The 27,893-nt window shown below is 44.0% G+C and overlaps 1 protein-coding gene and 1 non-coding gene across 2 annotated transcripts in view; both read right to left on the bottom strand.

The window, feature by feature from the left end:
- Nucleotides 1–27,893, bottom strand: part of GPT2 (glutamic--pyruvic transaminase 2) — a 209,393-nt gene that overhangs the window by 169,204 nt on the left and 12,296 nt on the right. The window lies entirely within an intron of this gene.
- Nucleotides 10,027–10,108, bottom strand: TRNAL-CAA (transfer RNA leucine (anticodon CAA)). The gene has a single exon. It is a non-coding gene; the product is annotated as a tRNA-Leu (tRNA).

Here is a 27,893-nt window from a genome sequence, read left to right as displayed (position 1 = left end):
CTCGCCAAGGCAAGCAACGCAGGCGCTGCGTCGCTAGGCGAGACATAAAAAGGAATATGGATTGGCAAATAAAAGTCTTGCCTATGCAAGAGCTATTGGCTTTGCCAATCTGTTTTAGCTACGTTGTAAGCCAGCATGGCTAAATATTAGTGGCATAGAGGAGTGGCATTGAGTGGAGTAGAGTATCGCAAAGTGGATCCGCACAGAGCGGAGTAGAGTGGAACAGAGTGGAGTGTTGTAGATTGGAGTACAGTGTCGTGGAGTGGAGTAGAACGTAGAAGAGTGTTGTACGGTGGCGAGGCATAGAGTGTCATAGAGTGGAGTGGCACAGAGTGCCATAGAGTGGAGATGAGTGGAGGATAGCATTGTCTACTGTTGTGGCATAGAATGGGTTATCATAGAGTGTGGAAGAAGGAGTGGTGTGGAGTATGGTAGAGGATGTGGTCTCGAGTGGCGTAGAGTAAAAAGGAGGAGCGGCCTAGAGTGATGTAGAGCAAAGTGTCATAGAGGGGCATAGAATGGAGCATGCATGGTGTGGTAGCGCAGTAGCCATTGCAAACAACACATCGTCAATTGAAATTACCATTAAATTTGCACAGACATAGTTTTACTGATAAAACTACACATCACACAAACAATGTATGGAAATGGCATCACCTAGTGTATTGAGGTGTTTTGCTCGCATTAAAACATTTGTTTTCACCACACCTCAAAATTACAACAACAAAAAATTCTTCATTAGTGCTTTCGTAAATCTGATATATTCAGAAATATTTGCACAGTTCATGTACAGAGATTTAGATTTTGCTGTGTACGACCATCCTTTCTTTTCCCACCTTGTCTTAGCAGCATTGTCACATAAATCTTCTCACTCTGAAGTCAGAGAAGGAAACGTAAACACCACCCTCCCTTGGAAGACAGAGTATGACATTTGACCTCTCTGAGTGCACCGCAAATGTGACAAGTTAAGTACAAATTTCAAAGGCCTGTTTACAGAAAAGGAGCAATGTGTAAGAATACAACGAGTCCGTCAGACAGGTGGTGAACAAGCTATTTTCCACAGGAGCGACAAAGACATGCTGGCCAGCCTAAAACAAATAGAGCCAGCAAATAGAAGGCAAGTACATGTGATCTACAAAACACAAAGCCAATGGTAAGCGAGGAGCGAAATGCATTTCCAGGGAAGCTTTCAGAATGACCCCAAGAAGTCTTTAGGAAACCAGATAGCTGAGCTGTCTAGAAGGCTTCTACCTAACAAGCACTGGCGTTGCCAATAGGTCTCGCAGTAGGAAAGTTGGAGCTATTACAATTGCAAATAACCATGCCTTTTATTTTTGTTTTCATTTTAAAAACATAAAGGGCTTTGTCATTTACAAAAGCTCCAACTTTCCTACTGCGAGACCTATTGGCAACGCCAGTGCTTGTTTATTCTTGACCACTCCGTGTCATGTCTGCTAGGCCGCTCACACACTCCGCACCATACCTCTGTAAATCTGCATTTACAATGGATAAGCACCAACATGGCAATTGTCAGACTTTCTCTGGGCTCTTCTACACTACTGTCACAAACCTAGGTGGCATAATGCTTTGCAGTATACAAAGAACAGCAAGCATTGCAAATTACAAAAGTCTGGCTCGTATCTTAAAATGCCTCTTCAGTCACTGTTGTACTCCGCATACATGCACTCTGTCACTCCTTTTGGCACTTATGCATCAAACCACTGATTTATTCTTGAATTCCCTCAGTCACTCATCCATTGCTGGGGCGGTTATTAAATTGTTCCTTGTAATATTAGCTGAGATCCTATTAACAGCATGAGCATAGTTCACACTGACGATTTACATGTATGCATTAGTGGTGCAGCAGGCGCAGTGCCACTAAGACGCATAGGGGTAAGGGGCCTGGCCAACAGTATTTTAAGTAAAGCTAATGTTTTAATGTACATCTTTTTTTGGTGATGTATTTTACGGCTTTTGACGGAGTTTCCTGGGTCCGTTCTCTTTGTAAAATATAGGCAAACATGAAATTTGTATTTATCTTGACGACTACAAAGTAATAGCATTTTCCGTGCATTTAAACGTATGCGAAGGGGGAGTTGTGTATTTACCCCTTACTTCAGCAGTGACTTCCATTTTTTTTTCCGGAGCTTAGCTTCCTGCTGTTAGTTGATTTGCATCTCACAGATGCTGCCAGGCAACAGATTACAATCTTTACGACGCAGCTTAAAGCACTAAAGTATCCTGTTCTTGTTTCGTTTCCAACTGGTGAAAACATGTGATGTTTCACACACTTGCAGGCTTTCGGTCTGTGTTTTTTGTCTGAACTAAATGGATAGCTTAGCCCAGTTACAAAATGAACGTACGCAAATTTGTTTATTTAAATTGTTTAAAGCTTATAGCGTAAAACATATTGTTTTTTCTGAACACAAAACTGCTTTTTTTCTTTCTTTACACGTTTAAACAAGCACTGGTCTGAGAAGAGCCCGTGAGTTGTGAGCATGTATTGGCAACATTACCGGAACTTACAAGCCTTGCAATTCACGAGCTGTGTTAGAATGTGTGAGCGGGGTCTATAAAGGGGGATATTATTTAACTCTCTCACTCAGTGTCACAGCGCCCAGAGGTGTTGGTAGCTCACTCGGCGCAGACCCTGAGACAGCGAGGCCTCCACCCTCACAAGTACCTTCGGAGACGGGTAGTGCAGCACCTCATAGTTCAAAAGGCATTTAAACCATGCTCCTAAAAAACAAGGTGTTTAATGCCGGTAACCTTCGACTTTCTTAAAATGTTACGCCTAAATCCAGTTGCGCATTCTAACCCTAAGAAGTTGCTTTGAAAATGAGTACATTTGCTCAACAATAACACAAAAGTTAGATAAAAGAGCCAGTCCTTTTTGTGATAACTGCACACTCGGCCAAATGTAGTGTGCAAGCAGTCCGAGAGTGCCTTCGCCGCCCCGCAGTTGGGAAGGGAGCGCTATATGAATCTTGCCGATGTGTCCTTTGCGATTAATCACTTGCATGCCTGGTATCAAATTGGGGCGGATAATTCACAAAATAATTCAGACCATGACCGCGCACCTCAGCCCGCAATGCTCAATTGTATGACGGTATTTTGCTGCAAGAAATGAAGGCAGGAACCACGCACATAATCTGTTCATTTTTCTCCCGGGGTCGTGCACATGCTTCCTTGACAGATTTGTGTTGCTGATGGAAATGAGTAGAGGTATCTGGGTGTTTCTAATAGCGCTACAACAGATGGCTAAACAGATACCATTTTAAACGACAAAAAAAGTAAACCAGACACGAGGGCGACAGAGCGAGTTTAAATAGCATCAGGGTGGGTAGGGACTGGGAGACAGAAGGAGGTGGGGGCAGGATGAAGGGTTAAGGGGTAGGGAGAGACGGCACAGGCTGGGCAGGCTTAACAAGACGGAGGGAAGAGAGGGGAGGGGGAGGAGAAAGGCGACACTGCGGGAAGGGGCAGGCAGGATGACTCAGGGGAGGGGGCGGAGCAGGGCAGAGCGGCATGTGGGTGTGAAGAACCGGGCCTTTGAAGTGAAGCTAAGCTTCACTTCAAAGGTGTCGGAGGAATGCGGGCGGCTGTGCACGCGCTTTTAAGCTCAATGCACATGCGCATTGAGCTTAAAAGTCACGGGCACTGCAAGGAATCGCCACGATTCCTTGCAAGTTAGATAAAGTCTGGATGAGCCCCTATAGTCTCGCTTGCTCGATGCGCATGCGCATCGACAGGCGAGACCTAAAAAGGGCTAAAAAATCATAAAAAATAAAATGAAAAACAAAAGGTACAACAATAAAATAATAAATATTCCTGAGGCACCCACACAAAGCTTGCTGTGTTAAAGTTTAGTTTTTAAAAGTTTTGTTAGTATTAGAATGTTTAAAACTTACAATGGACGAATAAGATTTAGTGCTAAATACACCTGTGGCATATAGATACGAAACTGTACTAACCGCAATTCAAAAACATGTATATTAGACAAAATTCAAAAACAGTACGAATACTAATACCATGCACGAAAACAAACACAGAATATATTATGATAAAAGTACATAATTTAGGTATAAATGATAATAAAACCTAATAAAAATGTGAAAAAATAACAACTGAAGGAATAGGGAACATGATAGAAGCAGGTACGAATCACAACCACATTGCACCAAACTCTGACCACCGCCACCCCTTCATCACATGACCCCACATTAAGGAACTCTTCTAAAAAAAAAAAGCCACACAAGTAAATCGACTTTTCATCTTTTACACTTTCACAACAGATACTGGCATCACAAACAAGAAGCCGATTTTCGCATAACTTCCTTTCATCACAGGTTTAACCCAAAAAATAGTTTTCAAACAATTTCTATATTAACCTTGCGAGCTGAGCAAAGTCTTTACCAGCACTTCTGCTGCACAGTACGTGTCTGTCTCCAGTTGCAAATAGCACCCCCCAAAAATGTTTTTAAAATACTCAACTGCATGCCGACAATTCGCTGTCAAAAGTAAAATAACACTTATTAGCATCTTTCAAAGTTCTAAAAGTTAACACCATAGTTGTATACTGAGCCAGCTGGTCAGAGAGAACTAACTACAGACCACGAGATCGTTATCAACTATCACAACACTTTGAGTCCAGGTTCAATCTGTAGCAATGCCGAAATAGGTCTCTGGTTCCTTGGGTTCCCTTCTGGAGGGGCCCTTGCCTGGCAGTTTGGGACAGACTGTTCCCATAAGAAGCAAGGTCAGTATTGAGTTGCATAAGGTGGACCACTGTTTAAAGTGCCACAGTGGGTGAAAAAACGATGGGCTGGAACGCTACCCGGAGCGATTGCCAAGAGTTTAGACTATTTGCAAGCATTCTTACCATCAACTTTGTGCGTCTGATGTCATGAGGTGGCAAAAAGAGTGCCAATAATATTTTTTTCTTCTACATAAGTCATTTAATGGAATAACTCCAACACAAATATTGCCCCCTGTCTCAATAAAGCTTTGTGGCTTTGTAATCAATGAATCTTCTGGGGCAAATCTTGCATATACCCACTTAGTACTAACAAGCATTTGCAATGAAATAGGTCTCGCATTAGGAAAGTTTGAGCTATTGGTATTGTAAATGACACATTTTTTATTTATGTTTTGTTTTTGAAAATAGCTAAATTAATAGCTTTGTCATTTACAATGCCAATAGTTATAACTTTCGCATATGTGACACCTATAGCATTTGTAATGCAATATGTGTTGTATTTACATGTATTGATATTACAAATAACAATGGCTTATTTTTTTAATAATGAATACTTAAATAAAAGTTATTGTAATTTATAATGGCAATAGCTTAAACTTTTTTAAATAACTTATGTGAAGATTATGTTCAGTGTATTTTATTGTGACGAAAATTCAAGAATAGAAGTGAAATATTAACATCTTTTTGTTACATTTGTAATAAAGCTTGAAACAATGAGAGAACATATTTGAACCAGTTGTTGTTGAATGGTTGCACAGAGTGATGCTGTGGTGGCGCTGAGGGTGAGGGGGTGTGACAGTGAGGGTGTGTGAGAGTGAGGGGGTGTGAGAGTGAGGGGGTGTGAGAGTGAGGGGGTGTGAGGGTGAGGGGGTGTGAGGGTGAGGGGGTGTGAGGGTGAGGGGGTGTGAGGGTGAGGGGGTGTTAGGGAGTGTCAGGGTGAGGGGGGGTGAGAGTGAGGGGGTGTGATGGGGTGTGAGGGGGGAGGGTGAGGGGGTGTGGGGGTGAGGGTGTGAGGGTGAGGGGGTGTGAGGGTGAGGGGGTGAGGGGGTGTGAGGGTGAGGGGGTGAGGGGGTGTGAGGGGGTGTGAGGGGGTGTGAGGGGGTGTGAGGGTGAGGGGGTGTGAGGGTGAGGGGGTGTGAGGGTGAGGGGGTGTGAGGGTGTGTGTGAGGGGGTGAGGGGGGTGTGAGGGTGTGTGTGAGGGGGTGAGGGGGGTGTGAGGATGGGTGAGGGTATGAGGGTGTGTGAGGGTGAGAGGGTATGAGGGTGTGTGAGGGTGAGAGGGTGTGTGAGGGTGTGAGGGTGAGAGGGTGTGTGAGGGTGTGAGGGTGAGAGGGTGTGTGAGGGTGAGAGGGTGTGTGAGGGTGAGAGGGTGTGTGAGGGTGAGAGGGAGGGTGATGTGAGGGTGAGGGTGTGTGAGGGTGAGGGTGTGTGAGGGTGAGGATGTGTGAGGGTGAGGGGGTGTGAGGGTGAGGGGGTGTGAGGGTGAGGGGGTGTGAGGGTGAGGGGGTGTGAGGGTGAGCGGGGGTGAGGGGGTGTGAGGGTGTGAGGGTGAGGGGGGGTGAGGGGGTGTGAGGGGGTGTGAGGGTGAGGGGGGGTGAGGGGGTGTGAGGGTGAGGGAGGGTGAGGGGGTGTCAGGGGGTGTCAGGGGGTGTCAGGGTAAGGGGGTGTGAGAGTGAGGGGGTGTGAGAGTGAGGGGGTGTGAGAGTGAGGGGGTGTGAGAGTGAGGGGGTGTGAGAGTGAGGGGGTGTGAGAGTGAGGGGGAGGGTGAGGGGGTGTCAGGGGGTGTCAGGGTGAGGGGGTGTGCGAGTGAGGGGGTGTGATGGGGTGTGAGAGTGAGGGGGTGTGAGGGGGGAGGGTGAGGGGGTGTGAGGGTGTGGGGGTGTGAGGGTGTGGGGGTGTGAGGGTGAGGAGGTGTGAGGGTGAGGGGGTGTGAGGGTGAGGGGGTGTGAGGGTGAGGGGGGTGAGGGGGTGTGAGGGTGAGGCAGTGTGTGAAGGTGAGGGTGTGTGTGAGGGGGTGAGGGGGTGTGAGGGTGAGAGGGTGAGGTTGAGGCGCGTGCTTGTGCTGGTTTTCTTCTGGGATTGATGAGCGCCTAGTTTAGTGCCTTAATGCAGGACGAGCTCATCTTATGTTCGAAATAGACCCTCTCTTGTGCCGAATAACCGCTCACGCTTCTTTAACAAGCGGGGGTTGGTGTGATTCCTTTCCGTAATCACGGGGCTGTCATTGAAAATTGGGTTACTCCCATACAGACAGACCTCAGCAAAGATAACAAGCATTGGAAATGCAGTAGGTCTCGCAATAACGCGAGTCTGAACTATTAGCATTGTAAATGATAATGCCCTTTATTTTTGCGTTCTGGTTTTTGGAACATAAATAAAAGGCTTTGTCATTTACAAGGCCTATAGCTTAAATTTGCGTTAAAACGAGACCTATTCCATTGCAATGGTGGTGGTGCTGCTGAGTTTTCTCTGAATCTGCACTCTGAATCTGCACCCACAATCTGCACCCACAATCTGCACCCACAATCTGCACCCACAATCTGCACCCACAATGTGTGAGTGGCCTTGCGTGTTTGAGTGGCCTTGCGTGTGTGAGTGGCCTTGCGTGTGTGAGTGGCCTTGCGTGTGTGAGTGGCGTTGCGTGTGTGAGTGGCGTTGCGTGTGTGAGTGGCGTTGCGTGTGTGAGTGGCGTTGCGTGTGTGAGTGGCGTTGCGTGTGTGAGTGGCGTTGCGTGTGTGAGTGGCGTTGCGTGTGTGAGTGGTGTTGCTTGGGTGAGTGGCGTTGCGTGGGTGAGTGTGGTGTTGCGTGGATGATAGTGGGCTTGCGTGGGTGTGAGTGGCGTTGCGTGTCTGTAAGTGTTGCTGTGTGGGTGAAAGTGGCACAGAGCCTTTGATGTGGCCTGGCGCAGGAGAAATGCTGCTGCTGCTGCTAATTAAATACAAGAGCGGCCGGGAAGCGGCCGGGAAACACAAGTACGGCCGGCCACATAATTAGGGGAGGAGAAGCCGCACAGCACACGCTGGGAGAAGCCCTTTGATGTGCTGTGCGGCCGCGATGCGCGCTCTGTGCTGGGGGAGGGGGGAGGGCCATTAGCCTGAACTCACAGCAAGATCAAACGAAGGGTGGGAGGGACATTGAGGAACAGATGGCCATGAAAGTGTAAGGGCCAAAAGCGCGTGCCTGTGGCCACGTGCACTCGAAGAAAACGCCACGAATAAATGCGGTGGTTTGACAATCAGTTCGAGCACTTGAATTCTCGCCATTTCCCATTCCTTCGGAATGGTAAAGGACGAGACCTAAAAATAGGTTTGTCTGGACCCCAAAAGGCGCTGATGTATGATTAAACCAGGCTGTTAGAGGTGAAAAACGCGCCTCACGCTGCTGTGAAAGTGACAGCAGTCCCCAGAGTGCAAAAAGGAGGGCGGTGCCGCTGGACACTGCATTGTGGAGGCCAACCACGGTCCCAGAGGGGGGGCTGGACTATTAGCTAATGACAGGCGAGGTTGCCTTTGGACATGCCTCTGTGAGGGGTTGTTATGGAAGGGTAGTGCAGGGCACCAAAGGGGCTGACGGTAATACCTGAAGTGCATTGGAAATGAAAACCGTGCTTTACCGAGGAGCCCTTTGGATCAGCGCATGTGTGGGCTTTGCCTGGGGTCTGTGGGAGCAGAATGTATACACTTCCAGCTGAGAGGGCGGCAGAGTCCCTTGGGTGGCAGGCTTGTTGTAAGGATGGCGGAACTTCTCCCCAGCTGTAGTTCACATGCGCTAAATAAAGTTCCCTGTGGAACTTAGTCATTGTAATGTGCTTCGGTCTCTTCGCGCCATTGGATTTCTGGGCCGCTCCCTTTCACCCTCTGAGGTCTATAAAATGAAGGGCTTCAGTTTCACAATACCACTACGTAAGTGCCAATATACCATTTGTGGTGCGAGGTGCTAAAAGGTGTCTTGTGTTTCTCTCATTACTTTGGAGGGGGATATGCAGTCTGACCGGATTTGTAGAGGATAGTGCACACACATGACGCTCGAAGCTCGCCAGCTTCTCCATCCAAGAAAACGCACACCGGCTCACCAAGCAGGGCAGAGAGAAACTCTGCTCCTCCTGAGGCCCTGGTGCTTTGTTTTCCGCCTGGCGCAAAGTGCACTGAATGCTTGTGTTTTTGCATCTCAGCAATGTACCAGAGGCGCTTTCGTTCTGCTGCTGCCTACATCAGGGGAATAAATGGGGGACAATTATTAGTGAGTGAGCAGTACATGATTTTCTGCCTTAATAGGATGGACGAGACAGGCGGGGCATGCACACGTACATCAGAGGTTGAATGGGAGTGGTGGGGGCAAGTACATGGACAATGAAGGAAAAGCTGGGGCAAGCACACGCTTAATGGACAATGGGTGGGAGGGGCTGGTACAAGCGAGCAGACAACAAAGAGGGGGTGGGGGTGGGAGGAGTGGGTGCAGTGGGCAAGCAAGCGGGTGGGAGCTGGGGGTAGCAGGGAGACCAGGATGGGCTGGAGTGGCAAAGTTAAGCAAACTAACAAGTACATGGACAACGCAGGGTACCTGGGTGGGAGGGGTTGTTGAGGAAAACAGAGGGGAAAGAAATACACTAGGGAGGCATCTGAAAAACGCACAAACTCTTGCAAAATAGTGCCTTTTAGAAGTTAGCAGTGGAACAACACATGAAGAATTTCACAAACAGAGGAGGAGGAAGGCCTATGGGTTTAGGTTCACATACAAAAAATGTGTGTTGCAAGTCACTTTAATTCAAGACAGATAATCACAAGTAAAATGCTAGCGTCGAAAGCAAAGCATGCATGGAGAATATACCAGCAGTGCATATGTTGCCACAAGTCACATGCTTCCAGCCAATAATTAAATACAATAATATGCAGTCCACTAATACACCTAGTATACATCACTCGAAATCTGTTGCAGAGCATAGATGCTGTTCGGTAAACTTTTATCCCTCATCTCCCTTTATAGCGGCCTAGTAAAAGAGACCGTCAAAGCAGTCAAAAACAGTTCAATTGCCAGAACAGGCCCGCTTCATAACAACTGCAGTTATTTGCATCTGTTAGTAACCCCGGAAGTAGACAGGATTGGCCACTAACAGTACAGCAGCACCCTGAGCCCACCAGCTCTCTAAAATACGTCTTTGTGTGGAAATTGTCTGAATGTTTTATTCTGAATTGTATAATTGCCCTTTATCTCTGTGAAGTAAAGATTTACTCAGATACAATGAACCATGTTCATACAAAAGCGAGTCCCGCTGCGAGCAGGATTTGAACCTGCGAGGGTAAAGCCCGTTGGATTTTGACTCCAACTCCTTAACCACTCGGCCATCGCAGCGCCTTGAGAACAGCGTCACTGTTGTTATATACGTGCTGCAAGACACACAGTGCTATCCCGTATTGCTGTATATGTTCATTGACTTTAATTCATCCTGCTGGCTTGAATTTCGATTTTGTGCATTGTTTGTGTACCCTACCTGTTTGCATTACACCTGCACATTGTTTAATTGGTATGAAAAGACTGCCGATTAAGTATTGACTGGTTTGCACCAAGGTGATTTAGACTGATAAAAGAATTTGTTTGGAACATACTTTGTGCGGATCTGAAAGTTTTTTTAATTTAGTTACATCAATGGAGCTGGTTAGTTCACTTAGTATCATGAGAGTGAACCACGACTTCAGCTGACAGAACGCATTAGCTGGTGATCTGAAATCCCTGCAGTTGAAACTAGATGCCCTGTGGGCACGGAGTCACCGTGAAAAAAAATCCCTGATTGCGGGGGCACATGACGTGGACACGCTGCTCTGGTGGGCGAGAATGAAGTTCAAACTCCGTGCTGCTCGGCAGCTTCTTGGCGCTATGCACAAGTTACAGAAAGAGCAGCGACTTTGCTGAAGTCTTCTGAAGTGCGCCCCACCCAATCAAACCCCCTCATTTCACATGCTCGCAGACAGCATTGACTTTGACCACCGGTGGCCTATGAATCAGATATGTGTGTGAAAAGCTCTCTGCCCTCGTGCCAAGTTTGTGAGCTGTCCGGTCCCGCCTTCTTACCGTTTCTCCCTGAGCCCAGTCAGACTGCGAAAAAAGATACTATTCCACAGAAATTACACTGCCGGCTTGTAATCTTCAATGACCTGTGCCTAATTTAGTAGTTGCATACACACTTTTCAGTATGATTAAGGCAGATTCGTTAAACGCTGTTATTATGGTGGACAGTGGAATCGTGTGCAGCGCGGCAGTTCAAGCTTCCCTGTTTTTTCTCAGACGTAATCACAAACAAGAGCTCATACTGTTTGAAGTCCCTCATTACCCTTCTCCGTATTGGTATAAACATTGCTAATAATACAAATCAAGTATTTCTTTGCTATTGCATTCTGGGACCTGTTGTTTTAAGTTTCATTATCATTATTGTGAAGCCTCCGATGCCTTCGGGTAAAGTCTGCGCTATAGAAAAACGCATTAAATAAATAAATAAATAAGAAATGACCGATCCTCGGACTCGGGTCGTGCGCAGCTGATATTAGACCCGGGTCCTTGTCCATACTCTATTTCCGCGGCGGGCGAGTACGCGCGCTCGCTCAGTGCGTAGGAGGGACGCACTGGTCCTTGTTCTCTTTCGCAGCTTTATAGGAGGCCGAGAGGGGGCTCGCGCCGGAAGTCAGTCAGACAGACGGACAGACCGAGCGCCATAGAGCCGCCGCTGCTGCTCACCGCCTGCCTCCTTCCTGCTGCTCGGCGGGACCCGTGCCGACCTCTCCGGTGAGTGCGAGGAAAGAGGGGGGGACATCTCGGCAAGGGGGGGGGGTGTCTCTGTATGTGTGTGTGCGTGTGTGTGTGTGTGTGTGCGTGTATGTGCGCTTGTGTGTCTGTGTGTGTTCGTGTGGATGCGTTCGTGCTTGTGCGAAAAGCAGGGGCTGTGGCTGTGTGTGTGTATGCGAGAAGTGCATGAGGCTTCCAAGGAGAGAAAGAGGAGACGGGAAATGGTGAACGCGCGCGCGACCTGATCCGATTGCGCGTGCCCATCTCCTGTCTCCTCTTTCTCTCCTTGGAAGCAGAACCGCCGACAATAGGCTCGCTCTGCGACATGGCTTCGCCATGTGTCGCAGGTGCGAGACCTAAAAAGGACTGTTGTAGCTTCTAGTCCTTTGCATGAGATTCAACGGCCACAGCCACGAATAAACGAGGCCTGAGATAGAAATCTGCAGAAGCTTGAAGATGCATCATCTAAATGACATTCTAGACATGGAATTTACAACTGTGGGTCGCTCTCTCTCTCTTTAAAAAATTTACTGGGCCCCAGGGGCACTAAAAACTGCTTGGGAAGGAGCACAAATGGGCCGCGATATATGCGGCCCTCGAAATGAGGTCCCGGGGACCCTAAATGGGCTAGGGAGGTGGCCCTACTTACATCCCCTCCACACACACACACATAAAAATAAATACGAAAAATGACAAGTACACATTCTCGCTAAAATATAGTGCTAAATGAACTTCCTGCCATTTTCCAGAGACATTGAGTTATTGCGCAAAAGCACATTATGCACATTTTGTACACCCCTACAAAATACCTGCCTACGGCCTTTAACACATTGTAATTTTACTTCTAGAAAGCCTTTTCCCTTTAATACAGATTTATCACAATAAGTAAATAAGGTGCTAGTTGCGTTGTCATAACTTTTCTTTAGCAACACATCACGTCTAAGAAATCCTATGTAACTTTTCCCAGTGAACCTCTAAGGTGTATAGCCATCACTGTTGGCTTCACACTATAAACAACACAGGCTGTGATCTTACCAAACCAAAATGATTCTACTGGCTCAGCTTATATGGAGGAGTCAGGAAGCAGGGTCGATGGAAGTTACAAATAATCGAAAAATAAATTATACATAAGCATTGTTCTTAACCGGATTTAGTCAGGAGATGACTTTGGGCAATCTTGCTTTCCGACTCCTCCATTTGAGATGAGACGGAAAGATCACAGACTAAGCATGTTTTCAAAGTGCAATGTTTACAAACACACTCACTGAGTTTGTCACCAGAGTTTATACAAGATGTTGTTTTTAGACAAAGCTACAATGGAATCTAGCAATTACAACTCGTTATATTCCTATTCTCATACAGGTCGCTAAACCCATATTGAGTTGGGCCATCAACCAGGTGGATCTACAAGATCATTTTCATTTCTCTGGCTGTAAACATGAACTTTACTTAATAATTACTCTTTCCCTTTACACTTATACAGCAGAGATGGCAACAACTTCTGGAAATGCCCCTACACCTCAATTGAGGGAGCAATGAGGATAGAAACAGGTTGAATTCTTAATGTGGGTTGGATTGATGCCCACCTTGTTCTATCACCAATATTGGGGGACCTAATAAAAGTTAATTTATCTAACAATTGGCAGTTTCAACCCGGATCTCTCTACTTACTGTCCTTTGCAGTCAGGCCATACACCCTACAACTCATAAGCGTTCATCACCCATCCTGTTAAACTAAAAAAAAACACCAGAAGCTCCCCTAGATTAAGAGAGTAGCTCATTCCTTGATCATCATAGACCGGTACAAGAAAAGGCCCAGTGATTAAGCATGCCACCCAGGGTACAAGTCCTATAAAAAGAAGTGAGGGGGACTGACAATATGCGCAATGTCTTCATGACGTCACATCACGTGCTGAACGTGTCCCGGTGTCTGAAAATTACACCGGGACACATTCAGCATATTTCTGTGGGGCCCAGCTTCTTGGCAGGGGGGCGGCGTCCACCCAGTGAAAGAGTGGGGGGGACGCCGTGTCCCTGTGTGTACCCCCGACTCGAGCCCCAATGACACCCATCACGTAGGTATATAGGCTTTCCATCCTGAAAATGACAACACATTTTGATACACTTGATAAGTTATCAGAATTTCTACACCTTATCAAGGAGTACTCTTAGTGTGATTATATGAATTGGTGGGCCTTCGTCCTTGCCTCCTGCTTCTTCCCCTTCCCTTCTTCGTGATGTGTTGAATGAAACTTAAATACTGGTAATTACTCTGGACCGCAATTCAGTCCATTGTTTTTCTGCCCACCATGCCACCCTATACAGGAGACACCTATAAGCAAATCAGACTAGGTCCTTCTCCATTAGGAACAGTCCAGTCCAATGGCCAGGCTAGATCACCTCTGAGTTGGACCACATGGAGCGCTGACTGGTTTCAGCCACCATGGGTGGCGGGTATGTCCAGACGCGGGTAATACGCTCAAAGTACCACTGGAACCAAGCTGCGCCTGTATAAAGAGGCCCAAATAGGCCGAAACTGGCCTGGGGTTGCTTGTGTTCCAGCCAAAAAAGGACTAGATTTTGGTGCTCGGGCAGGACTTTTCCTACTGCAGCAGAATCAAGACTGAATTGCATATGGCAAAGTTCACTCTGGGATGGCACGGTGGGGACAAAACAAAGAACAAAAACACAGTGCACAAGGATGCAGCCCTATGTAAGTGCCAGTGGCAGAGGTTAATTCAAGCAACCTAGTTATCACGTTTTTGCATTCTTCACAATGATAACATCCATATAGTGAACCAGAATAGGTACTTTCACAGTGTAAAACTCAACTTATGATCAAAAAGGTGAGCGATGCACACCAGACGTCAGACAGAATGACTCAAAGGAAAAGATTCATATAAGCATGCAAAATCCCTCTTATTAAAATGTTCACAATTGAGGGTGTTGGAGAATTTGTTCACTTCTGGTCACCATTTGTAATAAAGAAAAATGCCAACTTGCTCTAAAGCGTAATTACGTTTCGAAAAGCAAATCTCTGGTCCTTTTCTTTCATGTTAAGTGTCAAAAACATTAACTATAAACCAAGCTGTATTCATGAAAAGTGCATGAAACGAGAGAAGAAGCAGAGCCATTGTTATGAACTACAATGGTTTAAAAGGAGCAAATCTCAAAGGGCTTGCAACGCTAGAATGAAACTAAAAAGGCTGGAGGTATAAGACTGTGGAAGCCAAAGTCACATACAAAAACTCGATTAAAGACTATTACTCTTAAACACCACTTTATCCTTTAAGGAACAGACCATTGCGTTGATTGTATCTCAGAGAAAAGTCAGACTCAAGCTAAGTATGCCAAGACTAGGCTCCAATGTGCCAATCTGAATAAGGAAGACAGTCCGGGTTAGGGTCTTGCTAAATAGAAAGGGCATTGGAGACCAGTGAACTGGAAAGATATCTTGAAATTCATCTGGCCAATAGCCTCAAGGAACGCTAGGGCATTGTGGAAAGCCAGGTTTATGTTTGGGTGCAGATCGAGCCTCACCAATAATCAATGGCTTCACCTACACAGCATCCTTGTCTGGAGCTTGCATTTCAAAGATAATGTAAGCACCTAAGTAAGCAGAGTTCACTCTAGAGTAGAGATACTCAGTATATATACTTCAGGAGCACATATGACATAGCAAGGCTCACTATGCCTGCAGAAGTATCGGTCAAGGTAAGGTGGTCACATGTTAAGGCAAAACCTGCAGCAAATGAAGGGGAAGAACTCAAAAGCAAAGCAAGGCTTGGCAACTGAGCCGAATCTGCAGTGTTGGGGCAAGAAGAGAAATTGGCAGGTTGATTGTAACTGAACGCCTTCATTTGTAAACACTGGCTATATATAGTCAAAATGTTATGAATCCACTCCTCATGTGAAAAGCATACTATAATGCACCACATAAAAATACATCACGAAACACTCAGAAGGGGTCACTGACCAGGCACAAAAATCAGATCTACCCTTCATAATGTACGGCCAACTAAGTTCCACAGAAAATATAAGCAAGACAAGAAACCGACAGGCTTGATTTGTTTGAAAGCCATCATCTGTCAACAATAGCTATATATAGTCAATATGTGATGAATCCAGTCCTTAGGCTGAAAAGGATACTAGTATGCACCACATAGCAAGAGAAGTTCAAAGTGGGTAAACTGATCATGCACAAAATATGATCTACCTCCCACTGATGCATGAACCAGCATTAATAGATGGAGCTTCTTATCATGCACCAATAGTAACTCCAAGGGTTTTATCCAATATTAGTAGTAATATTGGAACACATTTTATAGGTGAAATCCATCATCAGATCTTGGATGGTATGGTGGATTTGATAGTACCTGATCTTGTTAATACTACCCATGAGAATACCATGGAGTTATTGTCAGCACGCTCTGACATATTACTGGCCGAAACGCAGGATCTCAGTAAGTTACTAGGAAGTTGATGGAAGTGAGTGATGTCCCAGTTAATCCCGTTATTTGTTGTTTAGAGAATGACCACCACAGCCAGACCAGTGTTATTGCAAATGGCAGTTTGTACTGGAATATAGCAGGACTGCAAAGCAAACTAGAATGGTTAGACTTTGTTATGAAATATAATATAGTCTGCTTACAGGAAACCTGGTTTTATGATGCAGCTCATTTAAATGGTTTTTATTCCATACATACACGAGCTAGAGCTCCCATAGGTGGACACAATAAAGGAGGACTATTAACTTTAATCTCATCTACATTAAAAGGCAGTATAAGGGAAATTAAGTTGGAGTCTCCACATTTACAGATTGTTAACATTTTGTTTAAAAAACACCTGATGTTTGTGGTTGTTAATTTTTATCATAATAATTTTAAAAATCCAAATATTACTATTGCACAGGAACTGGACACTGCATTAGCAAAGCATATAGAGGAAATAAAAATTGATTTTGTAGTACTGTGGGGGGCTGATTTTAATTGTAAACTATGCTCTCTGTCCAAATTTGGGGCTTGTCACCGTTTGCCCAGGGAAATGGGGGAGGGGGCTATTATTTTGAACACAGTCCATGCGGGAATATTTTCAACTCTCTGTTGGTGAAATTTTCACTATTTTTAACTCTCGACTTTATAGATTTGACAAAAAATAATGTGGCAACATTCGTTGGTAAAGGGCAAGGCACTCTGATTGATTTTATTATTTTTTCTGATTTTAATTCAACAAATAGCTACTTTTAAGATACCTAAAGTATATTTTAGTGATCACTACCCATTAATATTGAACATAACGGTCCCAACCTATGGGCCAACTATGTCAGAAAGAGTATCACCTTTGTCTTATACTAAAAACAAGGGGTTAATAAGGAAATCGTCCACTATTAACCCAGACCTCGTCCTAGAGGAGATAATAAGGCGCAACCTTGAACAAACAATTTATTTACCTCCTTTCCCACACTCTGTTTTTTTAGCGTGTCTGATTGGCCATTTAATAAAGTTATTTTGGACACAATCCAGACATTTTTAAACCACTTTATCACACCTTCACCCAACACCAAAAAATCCAGCTCCGCGGTAATTCTGGCGTCGAAGCACACCGGGGAGGCATTCAGCCTCTCCCGGTGGGGTCCGATGATGAAGCATGTCACCAACTAGGTTGGTGAGTGAGGGCTTTCTTTAAAATCTAGTAAGATTCCCCATGCTCGCTCTTCTCACTTTTTCTTCTTAAAAAGAAGCTACACTCTTCTATTGTTTATACTACTTCATTTGGGGACCAAGAGTGTTTCATTTATACAACCCCTCACTCTCTTGTTGTTAACTAGGCTCAGTAAGCAAGCAATGTTCTAAAATTAGCCTGTTCATGCCATACGATGCCTTGGCAGGGCCTCTGTCAACAAAGTTTGAGACATTCCGTTTCATTCGGGCCTTAAACCCTAGTCAAATGACAAAACCTTCATGGGTGAAGCTCAGTGAACACTAGTATGATGCTCTGAGGTTTCCATTGGTGCCAAGAGATCCTTTAAAATGTGTGTGCTTTGCAGTTTACAGATGGTCCTACAGGTAGAGAGAGTTGGGCTTGCTGGTTTGGGACCAGATAGCAATTGAGATGTCAAGCCTCAGGTTAACATGTTTAGATTTTTATGACAGCAGTGCACAGTATCCATTCTAGAACCGGTACTGTACTTTACTCCTTGAGATTCCACACACACGCCAGTGCCTGTGACTCATTGTTACATTTGTTTTACAAACACATAAATAAAAGGCATTGTCATTTACAAGGCCAATAGCTCAAACTCTCTTAAATGCGAGACCTATTGCATTGCAAATGCGAGACCAATTGCATTGCAAATGCGAGACCTATTGCATTGCAAATGCTTGTCTCTAAGAAAGCAGTACACAGTATCCATTCTAGTACCTGTACTGTACTTTACTCCTTGTGATTCCACACACACGCCAGTGCCTGTGACTCATTGTTACATATGTTTTAAAATCAACACATAAATAAAAGGCATTGTCATTTACAAGGCCAATAACTCAAACTCTCTTAAATGCGAGACCTATTGAATTGCAAATGCGAGACCAATTGCATTGCAAATGCTTGTCTCTAAGAAAGCAGTACACAGTATCCATTCTAGTACCTGTACTGTACTTTACTCCTTGTGATTCCACACACACGCCAGTGCCTGTGACTCATTGTTACATATGTTTTATAAGCATTTGGTTATTATAACATTACCTGTGTGGCAAAAGTATTCAGCATATAAGAAAAATCTAAGTATAAATGAATGTGTGCGCGATTATGCCACAATGGCCTCCAACTGCATGAGGGCGCTCCCCAAGATCCAGCAGGATGCTCCTAATACATTCCACCTACTAAATGCGTGCATAGCTAGCAAAGCTCTCTCTTAAGGTAAAACGAGGAAGTCTGCAGAGAGGGGTTTGCAAATGTGCACTGTGAAGCCCGGAACCCCCTCTCTCTGCTCTTTAACAGAAATATGCCCTGAATTACTCACTTTTGGTGATACCATTGTAATTATAGGTCCAACATTTAAGAGAGGTGCAGTTTTACAAATGTCATTGCCTGTAATGCAACTATTTAGAAGGCTAAGCCTACTTTTGCTTTAGAGCAAAGTTGTGATCTCCACTTGTGAGAAGAGTTCATCAGAAACATTTTATTTCAGCCATATGGAGACAAGCCACCCGTGTGAGAGCAGGCAACACAACAGCTAACTTCTCTCAGATCCTGTTAAGAATCAAACAGTAACATACTAATGGAACACCAGCACAGAGTCATCTATGTCCAAGCGAAAGGTTAAAACATACTAAGCAGGCTACATGACACCTTACATTCTGAGATACTACGCAAACACATGAACTTGGAAGTACTGATCATCCCTCAAACTGCCTGGATGCTCTTCAAAAAGAAAGGTTTCTAGTCTTTTTCCATGTAAAGGAGTTCTAGGCAGTTATTTATCAACCAAAAACTAAAAAAATCTATTGCGACCAACACTAAGAACACTGGTACTAGTTAACATTCAATGCAAGGCTAACAAACTAGGCCATATTTTGAGGTAAACACCTTAGGATACAAGAAGTCTCTAGATTTTCTGCAGAATCCTTAAACGCATTAGTCTTCAAAATCACCTCCTTACAACCATACAGAAACAAGGTAAATCGAACTGCGCCACTGAACACCACTATAATATTTAGGAAATTACCAAAACGGTGTGACTACCGGGTTATTTACAGAGCACGATTTTACCGGATTTAAGTGCCCCAATTTTTGGCACTTAAGAGGACTGAGATGCAGAACACAACGGGTCAAAGATCCAACAGCGTAGTCAAGTAGAAATCTGATAAGATTCAATGTTTCTCAGACAGAGCTTACAACGATGACATCTCAGTGGGACCACTAAAAACAAAATGGAGATCTGTAACTTAGTTTTAAAAAATTACTGCAATGACTGTGGGCAGAGCACGCTATTTTGTGCGCTCATCTTGAATTCTTAAACAAGGCCACAGGATGCCTGTAGCACACTAGTCAATATGCTTGCTATCTAGCGTAAAAAAAAAAAAATGACCAAGTGCTACAATTTCTAAAACAAAGACAATATATTTGTATGCTTAATTGAGCAATTCTGCATTTAGATGAACTGTCAATGAAAACTACAAAAATGTGTAAAAGACAACAAGAAACAGCAAATGAAACTATTTGAGAAAAAAGCAAGAGACCAGGGCTCAAAACAAGGGTATACGCTGTCTACCCACTATTTTCAGAGGGTAGACGCCATCTACCCCGCTGAAAAGCTGGCCACTTTCAGCGGAGTGCATATTTCTTTCCTCTTTCTCCCGGAATTCACAGAAATACGCTGAACTCGTCCCGTTGTTATTTTCTGACACCACACTTCCAGGAGCTCCTGCATGTTGTCTGCTTATGTTACGAGCAGCAACGTGCAGGCAGGGAGGGGCTTATCAGATTCCAGCTTCGCCCATAACAAAAGTAGGCCATTAGGCCTCTTTTTATTGGAGTATCCTGGCTGGGAGCTATCGGAAGCCTCACACCTAGATACAATGGAGGGGAAACAAAGCCTCACATCTTATCATTTCACAGGTAATAACAGAGAAATGCTTTTGATTTTGTTCAGTTCCTGTATATATGCATACACTGTACGAATGTCAGATGTGTTGGTTGCCCCAGTATTCACACAAATAACAATTTAAATACCAGTATTTTGTTTTATTGCTTTACAGAGCTGTAGGAATTACTCAAACCAATGCAGGGTGTCAGATCGCTTCACATCACATGTGTGTACATCAATATAAGGATGTTTTACATGTGAGGGTAATGAGGTGTAGGAGCCACATGTCCTTTATACCTCACTGTGCTACATTAGAAAGATTACATTTTATGAACTGCAAGTAACAAAAGGATGTGTGTGTTAAGAGCAGTAACCCATTTCCATAAAATAAAAATCGAGCATCTGTGTTTTACATACATAATATGATTTTCACAACACATATTAACCCTTATGCTATTTTCATTCAAGACTAGGCAAAACACAGATCTCTCCAATAAATACGTTATTCACCAGAGTTATCTTACCATTATTATTATTCCCTGAGACTTAGCTGCCATTCAAGATCTCTGCAGCAGGTGCCTTAACCCCATAAGAGATTTTAAAACACAGACATTGCAACCAATTAAGCAGAACAGGTTAACAGCTACGTTTCTCCTTGTTGCCAATTTCATTGTAACAAAACAATGGGGTAACCCAGTAGGCCGTAGGACCTGGGTGACACTTGGTACAGAACAAAGTTGATCCCAACGGAAATTATTCAAATCATGTATCACTTAGTACCCAATATCACAAATCTCAAAACATTTTAATTATATTGTGGCGGGGTTTTAAAAAATGTATAAGTTGAGGCCCAGATTTTGCATTGGGGTTGTGACAACTCAGCGGCGTTCGACACAGTCTCTCACCACACCCCAATACGCAGACTCCACGACCCAAGACAATGCCATCAACTGGATCTGCTCCTTCCTCTCCGGCAGAACGCAGCGGGTCCGACTCCCCCCTTTCCTCTCCGACCCTACACCAACCAACTGCGGAGTCCCCTGGTCCTCCCTCAGCCCTACATTCTTCAACATCTACATGGCTCCGCTCGCCCCCATCGTCAGAACCTATGGACTCAACATTGTGTCATACGCAGACCACGCCCAACTCATCCTCTCCCTATCCAACGAACCCAATACCACCAGACACAATTTTCGAGAAGGCATGTAAGCCGTCGCCAAATGGATGAAAAACAACTGCCTACAACTAAACACAAACATAACAGAAGCACTCATCATGGGCCCAAACCCCGACGCATGGAACGACACCTGGTGGCCCCCTGCACTCAGAAGCCCGCCCACCCCCACAGACCACCATGCAACCTGGGAATCATCCTGGACTCTGAGCTTAAAATGGACCGCCAGATCAACTCTGTCTCGTCCTCCTGCTTCCACACTCTCCGCCTCCTAAGCAAGACCTTCAAATGGATCCCCCTTGAACACAGAAAGACCGTCACTCACGCCCTGGTCACCAGCAGACTCGATTACGGCAACGCACTCTACGCTGGAATAAATAAAAACCTCACCCCCAAGCTACTGAACACCCAGAACACCGCCGCAAGACTGGTCCTCGACCAGCCATGACACTGCCACATCTCCCAGCACCTGCGCACACTCTACTGGCTCCCCATCGAAGCTAGAGTCACCTTCAAGATGCTCACCCACAAGGCCCTCCACAACATCGGAACAGCATACCTTAACAGCTGACTCAAATTCCACGCAACCCAGAGGACCCTACGATCTGCCCAGCTCTCCAATGCTGTGGTCCCCCGCACCAGAAAGACCAGATCGGGAGGCCGCTCCTCCTCCTTCCTCGCGGCCCAAGCCAGGAACGCCGTGCCGCTCCACCTCAGACAGACAACATCGCTCCCCATCTTCACAAGAAACCTCAAAACCTGGCTCTTCGACAGAACCCCTACTTTGATGGACGGAAGTCTGCTAACCCCCCCCCCCAACCCCCAGCACCTTGAGACCATTACGGCTGAGTAGTCACGCTTAACAAACGCCTGATTGATTGATTGACAATATTTTGGCAGAAGCCCAATGCAAGATCTAATTTGTTAAATATTGTAATGTGTTAAAATGTACTCATGATAGACCTGCTCAACATATGTGAGGTCTTAAGATGTGATGTAACTTCCTGTGAGGTCATGAGTTGTGATGTCACTTCCTGTGATGTCACACCCATTCTGCCTAACTTGGCGAGTCCCCCCACTTCTGTTTTTTAGGTCTCATCTGAACCAGCGCATGCGCCGGTCTGGCGAGACTTTTAGTAAGAGCTTCAAAAAATGCTACCACTGTGGCCTAGAGCTGGAGTGCATGTGTGCGGACGGGGGCGCGCTTACGAGCAGAGGGGCCATATGGCTTTCCTCTCTTGTCATGGGTCATCAGCTTTCAAGATACGAGAGCTTTCTTTCACATTCCTGAGGCCGATAGCTTCCTTGTTTTTTATGTGCTCAAGAAGCATTCAGTGAGACAGAAAATATTGCAATAGATTATTGTGATCGTAGTAAGTCGTAATTTTTTTTTTTATCAGCCTTATTAGTTAACCCATGCATGCCGCAGAATGTACATCTTTTTAGCAAATAGTAGAAGGTGTCAACGATTCAACAGTTAATGGAAGCCCTGCTAACTTTTTTGACAAAAGAATATCCACTTTGACCATTCCTACCATACATGAAAGTCTGAGAAACGCTGTTAAGAAATGCTATTGGGTTAGTCAAAGCTGCTCAAAATCGCACACACATAATTTGTGCGTACAAAGCCCATATATTTACCTTTTATCCTCCTAAACTGAGAATTCAAAAATAGATAAACTCTTGTGACTCCACATGCAAGACTCCTCATTCCAACACCTCTGTGGTTGCTCCTCTCCAATCACTGCATTCCTACTAGAAGCATTGTAACATCTGCTATCTATCAAGAACGGAATCACGTCATCTTCAGTGACCAAAATAGGTTGCAGTAAAAAGGTTCATAAAACCATCAGTCATGTTCATATAATACGTATTCACAAACCATATGTTTTATGTTTCATATAATACAGGATCATGATGTGGGGCAACCTCTTACCCCAACCAGACGCACAGCTGTATACCGCCATATTGGCGATCATGTCCCTTCAATATAATCCGTGTATTCATTTTTATATCCATTTTCTCTTCTTTATTCATCTTTTCCTTTTCTTCTATTCAAATCCACATTCGGAGTGTTACGCCTTTCTCCAGGTTTCTAGTATTTAAACTGTACCCATCCGGACCTCTTGTGAAAATACGATAAATGCTAAATTCATCACAAGCAGTGATTTATGCAATAAAATCCCAACGCATTTCGGGCTGCGAAGCGCCCTTCGTCAGGGGTCACTATAAATAATAACAACAACAATTACCAATTAATATTCTCATCGTGAGTATACATTTTACAGTGCAAACTAAAATTCAGATCTAACAATGTGCCACATTTGCATTGCTGCTCGATTTTTCCAGTGTAGTCCTTTATTAACAATATACCCATCTCATACTATTAGCATTGCGCGCCAATCCCTCCACCCAATCGTAGCATAACCTTTTTTCTTTTTTTCTTATCACCCTCCATTCATATGTAACTATTATTTAACTCCCAATGTACATGTTCCATCATTCCCCTTTAACATCATCGGTACCTCTCTCTATTTACCCAACCCAATCCTTCGGAAACATTTAGGTCACTAACAGTTTGCAAAAAACGCCCTAAACCCTTCACATTACTTCCACTCTAAACGTTCTCCTTTCCCCGTTCCATAATAACTCAAGTGCTAACCAATGTTCCCCACGATCATATCAGTTCATGAATCCTCAAAGTCAGCGAAACAACGTGGTTCGTCACAAACATTGGAGTTGATGCGCAGAGGAAATGGACTTTTAAGAATTTATTGTGCTCAGATGGTTGACTATTGACAATTACTATGGGTATTTAATACATATTTGGAAAAGTTGAGTTGTAATTTTACCTGGGATATGAGGTCCAAATAATACTCTGCCTGTGTAATCTACCCTACGTGGGGGAAACAGGACGCGAATGTCGCCTTAGAATCAGTGATCATCGATCAAATATAAGGAACATGAAAACCAATACCCCCATTGTATCTCACTGGATGGAGAAAGAACATACCGAGAAAGAATTGAGATGGTTTACTCTTGAGAAAATCCATGCCAAACCAGGGATCGATCCCATAAATCTCCGAAAAAAGAGAGAGGTCTTCTGGATCTTTTTCTTGAATTCTGTGAAATTTGGCCTCAATGAGGAATGCCCTTGGCAGAATGCCATCATGTAAAAGCGATCCACCTATGGTATTCAGATTCTTCTCCCTGGATATGAGGTCCTTGCCCCGCTTGGGGGGGGTGTCTATACATTCTAATGTGACCACCTGAACACCCAGACAGTCTACATATTTTAAGCAGTAATATCAGTGTTTCCAAAGCATCAGGTTTATCTACGTGCCACACATATTTCATGCACAGCAATTAAAAAGACATTACCTGTCATCACAGATATGTAGGTAGATTTTAGCTCTCACATCCAGACACAACCGCTTCCTTGGTATGAACTTACTCCTTTTGTTTATGAATACATTCTTCCTTGGCCAATACTGCTCTCCTGTCTGCACTACTTGTCAGTCTAAAAGATCTGCAATAAGCCACCACAGCATTCAATCGCCATAACACAGATTTCCACCAGCAAAGGTGGTCCATTACTGAACTCTTTCATTGTAACTGCCTTAACAGCAGGCATAACACGCAGGACGCAGCAGCTGTACAAGCTACACCAGCCTGAGAATGGGCCACAGAAACCGCCATACACACAGGAGTGCTGATCGTGTAAACAACTGCTACCCAAACAATAAAACTGTTCCGGAAAATAGGTGCACCATGTTCCTGAACACCCTTACATTTGTCATGGGATTCACTCCTGGGCAAGACACGTGGTACGGAAATCTGGATGCAACAATCAAGAAAGGGATAGGAAGCTTGCACTAAAGGCGGTCAGTAACAACAAAGAAAGTTGACCGTTGTGATTGAAAACTAAAGGGAGTTAACAGTTTACTGTTTCCATTATTTTAGAGTCGCAAGCGTTATGTTCTCTACTGGATGGACCACTGCCCTCAACAAACACCTAAGGGGCCTCTGTGACTGTAAAAAAGGCACTTGTATGTATTAATCCAATCGATGTAGTAGGGATTGGATGTTGCTTATTATTGAAACAGCCACTGCTATATTGATTATCGATAAAAAAGAAATTGAAGAACTTGAAATTAAACTACAAGGGAATACAGCATTGGATGATGCTAAGAAGAAACTTGAAGATATCCAAAAGGATGTCTCTGGCTACAAGGATTATCTCCTTAACAAAAAATCAAATAAATTCAGAAAAGATGTGGCCACTTATAATATAGAAGTAGTATATCCTTACACCCAGAAGGATTTCTTCGATAGACCCAGAGAGGAACATTTTAACCGTAATCAATGGCAACAACCAAAAAGATTCTACCCAAAAAAGAGAGTGACCTTTTCTGATTCCTCATATACAAGTGCCGAATCCGATAATGAAACAAACCCTGATAATACTAATAGCAATGATAATCCTTCTAACCAGAGCTCCCTGCCTTTTTTGGACCAGCGAGCCCAAAGAGGTACTCAAAACCGGGGGAGAGGCAGAGGGAGAGCGAATTTTTACCCTCAACCTCCACAGCAAAAGAGGCCGTACATGAAAACCAGGAGTCAGTCCAAATGGGACTAAAAAATAAAAAAGCTGCAATTATTAATTTATCAAATGTTGTCCTAACCCAACATGAAAAATCAGTTCTAGAAAAGGGCCTTGGATATGCTATAACTACAAGACTAGATAAATTCAATCTAGAAAGAGACCTCCGAGGTTTCTTTAGGAAAGTGAGGTTACATGATTTTTTTAAAAACAAAGAACAACCAATTCGGTCGGTCAACAAATCAGGCCTGAAACCAAAATCAGATTGGACCCCTACAATTAACATGGTCAACAAACAAGTCGATTTGTTTGAACAGGTCGTAGAAAGTAACATATCAGACTTATTTGGACAATCTATAGCTAGCAACCATAATCTAACCAAAGCTGAAAATCTGGCACTTAGGGACCTTGAAAATAACAAAAGCCTAACAATAAAACCCGGTGACAAGGGAGGGAGCATAGTTCTAATGAACACCGAAGACTACAATAGAAGAATGATGCTCCTCCTAAACAACACTGAGCATTATTGTAAATCAAATAGAAACGAATGGAATGCTTTGATTCTTAAAGTAAACAATTTACTAAATTTTGCCAAGGACGACGAAATAATATGCGAGGATGAATTTAGATTCCTTAAAAACAAAGCTCCAATAATCCCGGCACTCTATGGACTGCCAAAGGTTCATAAAAACCTAGCAGATCCACCGATGCGGCCCATCGTTTCTAGCATCAATTCCGCAACAGAGCCACTCAGCAAATATGTGGACAAATTCTTACAACCCCTGGTAACCGTCCAACAGGCCTATATCAAGGACACAACGGGCATTATAGATAAGGTAGAAGGTCATCCTTATGATATTCAAAACCAATGGCTAGTGACGTTAGATATAGAAGCCCTCTACACTAACATCCCTCAGGATGATACGATCAAGATGTTAGAGGGTCTTCTCAATAATGGTACAGGAGATCTTAATAGCCATGCGTCATTTATAATCGAATGTGTGACCATCATTTTGAAAAACAACATCTTTCTGTTTAAAAATGATTTGTATAAGCAGGTCAAGGGCACCAGTATGGGAGCCACCTGTGCTCCCAGCCTGGCCTGCTTATATGTGGCTGCGTTTGAAAACAAGCACATCTTTAATGACGCAGCCCCATATTTCGAAAACATCACTTGTTGGTCGAGGTTCATCGATGATATTTTTTTCATCTGGACTGGAACCATAGAAGATCTGGATGACTTCATTAGCTGGCTTAATCTTGGTGACACGAACCTTCACTTCACCTCTCAACACAACAAAGAGAGTATTGAATTTTTAGACATCAGGATTAAAGCCAAAAATGGGTGTCTAGGAGTGGAACTGTATTCAAAGCCCTCTGACCGCAATACTTTATTGCATTATAATAGCAACCACCCCAGGAGCCAAAAGGATAATATTCCTTTTGGTCAGTTCTTAAGAATAAGACGAAACTGCACAGACATCCAAGATTTTAATAAACATGCGGATATCCTATCGGATAAACTTAAAGAAAGAGGATACCCTAAACATCTAATCAGAAGAGCATATAAACGTGCCAAATACTACGACAGGGAGTCTTTATTCTCAAAAGAACATGAACAAAAAGATAAATCAAATGACAGACTGATATTTGTGACTAATTTTAGTGCAGCCAGTAACAAAGTAAAGAATATAATCAATAGAAACTGGTCATTATTGAGTAAAAATGATGGAGAAAAACTTGCCAAACCAATGTTCAGTTTCCGTAGAAATAAAACAGTGAGGAACTGTTTAGTCCATACCTTTAGGGATGATAGATTAGAAAATCAACGCACTATGGATAAAAAAACCCTGCCTGTGGGTAACTTCTGTTGCAATATGTGCACTAATTGTGCTAATCTAATGAAAACAGACATAATTGAACACAATGGTATTAGACATAAAATAAAAAGCTTCATCAACTGTAGAACTAAAAATTTAGTTTATTTTATACTGTGTCC

The sequence above is a fragment of the Lissotriton helveticus genome, chromosome 12, assembly GCF_964261635.1.
Source record: "Lissotriton helveticus chromosome 12, aLisHel1.1, whole genome shotgun sequence".
NCBI lineage: Eukaryota > Metazoa > Chordata > Amphibia > Caudata > Salamandridae > Lissotriton > Lissotriton helveticus.
This window is presented reverse-complemented; position numbering and strand designations above follow the sequence as displayed.